This window comes from Sciurus carolinensis, chromosome 2 (genome assembly GCF_902686445.1).
Source record: "Sciurus carolinensis chromosome 2, mSciCar1.2, whole genome shotgun sequence".
Lineage (NCBI taxonomy): Eukaryota > Metazoa > Chordata > Mammalia > Rodentia > Sciuridae > Sciurus > Sciurus carolinensis.
In genome coordinates, this window is record NC_062214.1 from 91653799 (window position 1) to 91662652 (window position 8854).

Sequence of the window (8854 nt, forward strand, 5' to 3'; positions counted from 1 at the left end):
TTCCTGGCAGCTCGCAGCCTTCCAGGTATCACTCAGGGCGCTCACGTTTTGGAAACTCAACTGAAGTAAAGGGAGAGCTGGGAGAAAGGTCTGGGGCCTCTCCTGAGAATTTCTCTGTGCAGATCAGAAGGGTGGGGTGCAGCACAAGGACAGTAGGCAGAATGTCTTCTGCGCCCCGGCCCCCATACTTTAAGGAGACAGGACCCAATTGGCTTAATTTTGAGTGTGCAATTGTGTGGTATTTTCGAAGAGGGTAGGGCATGTGATGGACAGGAGTTTCAGGGGAAAAAACGTTGAGTTTAGACTCAGACAACTTGGTGTTTACTTGCTACTCGGTCGCAAGCATCTGTGTGACCTTGACTAGTGATAGCATCGTGCTGTAGATTCCCCATCTTTAAAACCAGGGGATAGATGATTCCCGAATTCCCTCTAGATCTCGCTTTTCATAATTTTTCTTGCGCTGATTTTAGGGAATCAGCCTCTTCCCATGTTAGGCACTCAGGTGCCAGGTTGCCAAAATATGGGATAAACAATATCCTAGTTAAGTCGTTGTATCCACAGTCATAACTGAGAGGAGGGAATAGAGCCACCTCTGCATTGTGAGCTCAGTTTGAAAGCAGGAAAATTTCCCCTAATGCCTCTCAAACTCCCATACCCGCTTCCCCCCAAGGGAGAAATCCTGGTCTTTCTAGAACTTCAGTGGAAGGGAAGGAAAGGCCTTGCCTGAGACCAGCTGAGGCAGGGTTGGTGAGGGTCTTGTTAACAATCCCCACAGAATAATTCACAGCCTGTACTACATGGATACTGAATAGTCCCTGGACGGCATCTGAGCAGATTAGGCAGGCCAAACAACTTGTAAGTCCTTCAGAGAATGATCAAGTTCCCCTCCAGGATTTTATCAAGTTTCTTCTACTAACCCCACTGCCCAAGAGGGGAAAAGTATGCCAATCTAATGGTCAGAACATTAGAGCATGTGCATATATTTGCCAGAGTCCTTTAATTCACCAGTTGTCAACAAAGCCACTGCAGCACTGATACATTTCCAGGCCTGTGGGCACTATTCAAATGTGTGGATGACAGGGAGCTGACTCCCCAGCTTGGAGCTTAGCAAAAGGGGGAAGAATAAGAACTCAGGAGTTAGACCCTGAGATTCAAACTTGGTCTGGCCACTTCTTGCATTGTGACCTTATTACATGTTACAACCTCTTTGAGCCTTAGTGTTTTCTTTGATATAATGAGGCATCTGAACTAGAGACATCCTTTAGGGGACTATATATTACTGATTTTTCTCCTTTACGGGACCTAGCATAACTGAGGAACTCTTAAGTCTTCCTCAGATGAGCCAATGCTACAGGCAATTAATTAAAAATATCATTATTGAACACCTACTGTATACTAGACTTTGGAATTCAAAAATAAGTAAAACATGTCCATGCCCTACAGGTGTTCAACATGAGCATAGGTATAAGAATTCAGAGAATGAAGAACTAAAAATGACCAGGTCAGAGCAGACAGAAAAAGCTTTTCTGAAAAGGTGGTGACTTTTGAAATGATTTTAAAGGAAGAGTAGCAGTTAGAGAGGGGGGCTATTGTGTGAACCAAGGAAAGAAAAGGGAATGCTTGATGGTGGTTGGACAGTAGGTTTTTTGGACATGAGACTGGAAAGGTAGGGTAGGGGCATAGAGTAAAGAGCTTAGAATTCCAGATTCAGTTGTCCAAACCTCATAGTGTTTGAAGCCATTGATTTCTCTTCTTTCCATCTCTTCCCTCATTGCCCCTCTCACCTAGAGTTATTTTCAGAGCCTGTAGTATTCCAGTATGGAAATGGAGCTACACAAATCTAACTTTTTAAATTCCTTGATCCCTTGACTGGTGGGTTAACATGGCAGGTCCTCTAATTCAATCATTTCCATTTCATTCTTGTTGAGATTCTACCACATGCTTCATAGACTATACCACTTGTGATCCTTCTGTCATCAAGAGCTAGAACAAGCAAGACATTTTAACTTAACTCAAACGATGGAATCTCCTAGATGGGCCTTTTGGTTCCTGGAAAGGACCAGGAGGGGTGGGCTGGACAACCATGTGCTATAGTGTGTATACCTGTTCCCCAGCTGATGGGCCATGACTCAAGAACTGCTCCAAAGACTAATTGGGGACCAAGTGTTGTGGTCTGTCAGGTAAAGATGAACTGGGCCATCCAGTTTCTCTCTCACTGCAGTTTGAACTAATGAACATGGAAAATATGAATTGTTAGCTGCAGTTACTGAAACCAAAAGGATTTGCAATGTTGAACTGAAGAGGCCATATATATGAGAGTGATTAAGATTATTCACAAATGTTTGGGCTTTCTCCCCAGTCAGCATCTTGGACGAATTGCACATCCCTACCTAATTAAATTAGCTGTGGCCATTTGACTCGCTTTGACCAAAGAAATGTGAGCAGAAGTGGCATATGTTGGACATTTTAAGAGTTAGTAGATGCCTCACCATATTCATTTTTTAAGTTAGTGGCTGCTCTGTCATTCTGGGTTGCCATGTGACTGGTCCCCTCTTTCCCTAACTAATTCTTAGTCGATATGTAGCATGAGCAAGATATAAAACTTAGTTACCTTAGGTCACTCAGATGTAGGTCAGATGTAGGGGCTGTTTGTTACTGAAACATAACTAGTTTCTCCTGACTAATATACCACCTAAGCTATTTCAATTACAAAGGCATGGAAAAGTGTAGTCATAGAGATAGGAGAATAGAGCAGACATGTCAAGGTAAATAGAAGTACCATTTAGAGAAAGACTGGGGGACTATGACCAAATTTCACTTCCAAAAGGCCTGATAATACTCCCACACTCTCCCTTCATTTCCTGCGGTGACATGAGCAAGTCTGTGTTCCTCGAAAGTAAAAAAAAAACAAAAACAAACAAACAAACAAAAAAAAAAACTGACTGCTTTGTGGTGTTGAGGGAACCTGGACAGCATCCTTGGCCCCAAGGCTTTGTGTGAACACAGAAAACATGCTCAGAATTTCCAGATTTCTCCAGGGCTTGATGTTTAGTCATTTCTCAATAAATATTTGTTGAATAAAATTTGAACTTGCTATTAGCCATGAAAGTGGAGAAGTAGTACTGGAAAGATAAGATAACAGAACTGTGTTCAAAAGACCTTGTCTTCATCAAAATATGGACTCTTATTTCCTGAAAAATAAATATAAGTGATTTGATAGGGTAGGGCAAATGTCTCACAAATAGTTATTGAATATCTTTTGTGTGTAAGACAATTAGGACTTACGGGCTCAAGGGAAGTGGATAGGAGATATGTTTAGTCAGTTTTCCTTCACTCTGACAAAATACCTGAGGTAATCAACTTATAAGGAAGAAAGGTTTATTTTGGCTCACACTTTGGGAGGTTTCAATCTGTGGTTGGTTATTCTGTTGTTTGGGGCATGTGGTGAGGCAGTACATCATGGCTGGAACACATGTTCACCTCATGGCAACCATGAAGCAAAAAGAGAAACAGGAAGAGGCCAGGGTTCCCCAACTGCCTTCAAGGACTTACTTCCAATGAACTAACTTCCTTCCAGTAGGTCCTATCTTCTAAACATTCCACCACCTCTCAGTAGCACCACAGGTTGGGTACCAAGCCTTTAACATATGGCCTTTGAAGGGCATTCAAGATCCAAATTATATCAGAATGGATCTTTGCCTCTAGGCAAAGTATCTATGCGTGACACTGGGTAAAACCCTCTCTTTAAGGGTCATTTGCTGTGTATTTCCAGTTGTGTTACCCTTGTTCCAGCTGGCTGCTTGGGGCCCCCTAGGATTGTGAGGACAACATGGCTTAGTTTTTCTAGGTGAGTTTTAATATTATACATATTGTCCCGTTCCTCCATAAAAGCACCTGTTCTTGCCATGCTACATTTCCCAATATTTAGTTACAAAAGAGAAGTCAACATGAGCCGATTCCTGATGCGACACTGTCCATAGGAATGCTCACTTGAATATGTACATCAGGGATTGTTTGTTTAGAAAAACAAACAAAACTCTCATTACCTGGTAGTCACACCTTGTTTAACAGTGATAGCTCTTACTTGAGCACTATGACTCCCCTAGAGTCAACCATGCTGACTCAGGCAATTAGGGGAAAGTGAAGAATCTATAATTAAGTAGATAGACAATTGTTTCTTCCACTAGGTTTTGGAATGCAGTGCGTTATGCTTGGGGCTCACTGTTCTGTGGAACAAGATATAGCATGCTCTACTCATACACTGGGGAGTTTTGTTTCCCAAGGGTTTGTGATATTACCATAAAAAAAACATGGAAAATAGCCTCTGCTTCCTGGAGGGGTTTGAAGCTCTGAGAAAAGTCTTTAGGCCATTGGGGATGCCTCCCTCATAGTTAGTGACACTCCTGATCACTAAACATCCCAGAGTTCAGATGTGGCTCTTAGATTTGAGAAGGCACATGATGCTGTTCTGATTCTTCTGAGAATAGTTGCTACCTAGAGAGTTGCATGGGGAAAATGGTTCCCCCAATACATTAAAAAAATAAGTCAAGCATAGGGGTTTCCCTGCCTTACCTCTTATCTTCTGTCTCTCAACAGTAGCAACTCTGTGTAGGTTTAATCAAACTCTGTGATGGAAATTAGTTGTCTCAAGAATAGAAATAGTCTCTTATGTATGTACAATTTAAAAAGCACTTTCAAGTTCATTACCTCCTCACAACCACTTACAATGACTTCAGTATGAGTGCTGTAATTTCCACTCCGTGGATTAGAAAACCAAGGACGGTGACTGACTCAAGAGCACCCAGCTGGGAGGTGGCAGTTCAGGGACAAGAAAGCAGATGTTTCAGTGCCCAGCGACAGTGCTCTTTTCACTCATTTATTCCCAAGCCTGTTTTTATATTCACATTTGATTTCATGTTTAAAATTAACATAAGGTCATGATAAGAAGAGAGGGGACTACCAGAGGTCTTGTCCAAATATAGAACATGGTGAAAACATGATCTAATAAGGCTGAGGCTGAAGGGTGTCTTAAATTTCATGGACCAGCTCAGGACCACACCCTCGCCTCCTAAACCCACCTACCCACTTTCAGCTGATGGGAGAACCTAGCAAGGAAATGAAATCTTTTCCCACTGTCATGCTTGTGGCCCAAGATGGGATAATTCAGACATCTTCATGGGAATAAAAGGCTGGATATATTAATTTTATTCCCAGTAGCTTCAAGGGAGAATTTGAGGCCATCATTAGAAATCTACACCAGCTTCCTTCAAAATCCTTAGGTGGGCAATGGAATGAACTACCAATGAATTCAGGCAGTATGTTTGGGGAAAAAAGAAGACAAGACCCATGGTCAGGATAGCGTCTCTTGCCTCCAAAAGCCCAGCTTGTACAGCAATAAAAGTGCCTATAGACCTTGCAGTCGAGGGACTGGAGCCCACCTAGGGGTCACATCTGAGTTTTGAGATGGTTTTAATCATTACTTCCCATCAAACTTCACATTCTTTTCATATTGAATGCCACCTGTTCATTTTTATGTTTTTATATTCAGTTCTCAAGTTTCAATGGATGTCCTTAACGGTAACACATGTGGAAATGACCTTTGCAGACTCCTGAGCGGCAAGCAGAGCTTCACTCTTACTCGGCAAACCATGAAACCTGACCCCAAAGTGCTGGTGCAGGTGGACAACCCCAGGGGGCTGTACTAGACAGCTAGCTACAACTTATTCAGGTGGAAGGGGTAGCCAAGGGGCTGCTTGCTGTATCTTTTGTCTCACTACAGCCCATTCAGGCTTTATGAGGGCTGCCATATTGAGTGAATTCAAAATTAGATTTCTAAAATTTTGTTTCTGTGCATGTTAAACCTACTGCCATCAGCTCAGTTTTCTGTGTAGATGATTTGGTTTGGAGGCCTGAGGTAAGTAACATGAGATTATTCTAAGTAAGCAGTTTACTTGTCTTTTGTTTTTGTAAAGATCCTTTCCCTACTTCCAGTAAAACCTTTTCCCCAATCACTTTCTACTGGGACCCTGGGTTCTCCTTAAGAATGTCTGTTTTTTAGGTTTCATAGACTTCCTCAGGAGAAGCGCTTCTTCAGGGGTTTCTCCTGAGAATCATTCCCACCCCAATAACTTCAGTGCAGGAGGGAGTCAGAGCTTTCTTATGACTTGAGGCAGAGGAAACTCTCTGTTCCTTTTCTGAGGACCTGCCGCTGGAGGAGGAAGCTCCATCCAGTCTGTTGGCCAAGGTCCAGAAGAGGCTGGTATTTTTAGCATGGCCTTCTTCACTTCCCAGCACCTGCCATGATCTGTAACCCAAGGGGCTACTTAAATGCCAGCAAGATGACTGAGGACAAGGCAGCCTGAGCTAATGTCCTAAAATTACCACCCGGGGAGGCTTTTCTTATGGGAGTCATTTCTTGCCTAGCTCTTCTCCTTTTCTTGTTCCTTCCTAAACTGTGGGGCTGTTACAAATCCTGGTTGAGATCTGTGACATCAGCCCTGCAAAGAGGTCAGAGAAAACCATGTCTATCAACTGGATTCAGTTAAAGTTGTGATGACACTACCTCTTGGCTTTCAGCTTTAATCTTTTCTTCCACTGTTCATGTTTTAGATCAGATAATGGCAAAGGGGATGCAAACCTCTTTCTCATAGCAGGTAGAATTCATTGAGTTCATTATCCCCTAAAGATGGCACAAGTTGGAAATAGAAATGTGTTTTCAAGAAGCCTAGTATGTTTGTGGAGGACAAATGCACCATGGCTCATGAAGCATAATGAGAATGTCTTAGGATGTCTCTAATCCTGGAGTTTGACATCAGTTCATACCATCCACAGCATTCCTTGGTGTGACTGTCAGTACAATATGGGCTGATAGATTCTAGGGCTGACCCAGTATGGAAATATATATGTGCTTCTTCTCTTTTCTCTGGTAACTTTAAATTTTCCCAAATGCTCTGCTATGAAATGCCATTGATATGAAGTCAAGAACTTATTTTAAAAGGAAATCAATGGAAACTTAAATATTGAAATGAGTTTTGTCCCCTTTAAAGTGGCCAGTTTTCATTTTAGTTGCATGAAAAATGTTATTGACAAATCATACATATAGTGATAAAATTTAGTTAAAAATAATGTATATATATGTGTGTGTGTGTATATATATATATATATATATATATATATATATATACATTTCATATATATGTATGATTATACACCCACATATACTAATGAAGATTTGGAAAGTTGTACATCAATCTGATATCTTAATTCACTTCCTCTAGGGAGGTGAGAGGGGTATGAGGATTAGATATAGTGGTAAAAAGGGAGTATAGTCATATCATTAAGGTTTAATTTTTAAAGGAGATTATATTTATGAATTGTATAACTAAGGTATTAACCATCTCTTAATTTTGCTTTTATATTTAAATATGTATTCTTGAGTTCATTACAGAAAATTCTAGAGGGTTTATAATTTCCTGAGTCTTCTAAAGGAAGAAAAATCCACTTTGGCATGTATACTGTCCCAATGAAAAATTAATTTAAAATGAGAAATTAATTTAAAAATAAAGTGATTTTAGGGCATCTGATTTTTTTTTAAAATGCCTACTATTTTTCTGGCATAAATCTGGGTACCAGAAATTTTAAAGTGAGCAACAGCATGCTGGCCTCCTATGAGATCCTTTATTACTAAGTTAGTGCTTGTGGCAAATTCAGGTTTCAAACCACCTGCTAAAACTGTCATTAGTGCTCTTTTACAACCCAACCAGTAAAATTAGCTTCATTATTTTGCCATCTTATGTTTAGACTAAAAGCAACATGCCCCCAGCTTGATCATGTTTCAAATTTGCCACACCTGATGACTTATTTGCAAAACTCCAGACTACCCACAAAGAATGGAGATTTGCCTCACCCAGCAAAGTCCAGAGACTGTGCAACACAGACTAAAGGCACAGAGGTTCTGCATGTGGAGATGAAAAATACTTTGGGAAAAATATGAATAACAGAACATGCAGTAAAATGTTGACTGGTTCTTGAATGATAGAATTGTGAGTAATTTCAGAATAATTTTCTATATTTTCCAAAATTTCAACAATGAGCATGTTCTATTTTGACTAAAATAATAATCAATTAAATGTTGTTTAACAACTCTTTTAATCAACAATGATTCCTAAAGATGAGGCTTTCCAAAAGGTTTCAAAGGGACAGTGCCTATAACTCTGAATTGCCTCTAGGGTCCCAAGTCACATTCTTCATATTTCCTAGGTCACAAGCACAGGCCATGGTGTGCTTGTTCCAAGGTCTCTCTTGGAAGGGATGCTCCTTGAGTATTGTGCCCCCCACCCCCAACTCCTAGCACACACCTTGGGAATCCCACCAAGTGTAATTCAAGTAATAATGGCAGCAAACTCACTCGTCTAGGCTTGTACGAGGTTTGGACTTGAACTCAATTCAGACAGACTTGAGTTCACATTGTCAACCACCAGACTATATTGCCCCTCTAAATGTTTTCTGGGAGTAGATCAACAATGCCTGTTTACCAGATGGGTGAATGTCCCCACATGCATTAAAAATGTGCAGCCCCTATACCTTGTAGTTTTGTGTCACTGACAGCAGTAGGGAAGCCAGCAGCCAGAATCTTCTCAGCTAGAGAAGGGAGAAAGCAAAGGTCATTCCTGCCTGTGTTCACCTCTGCTTCCTCCAGCAGCCTGAATCTGAGTATGGATGCTGATCCTGCAACTGGGAATGATGTGTTTGTTCTCTGCACGTGTGTGGCAGCCAAGCAGCCATTACTCATGCTCTCCTTTTGGGGAAGCTGGTTTGCCTTTTGACTTCTCCATCATTGGCCAAATTCCTCCAA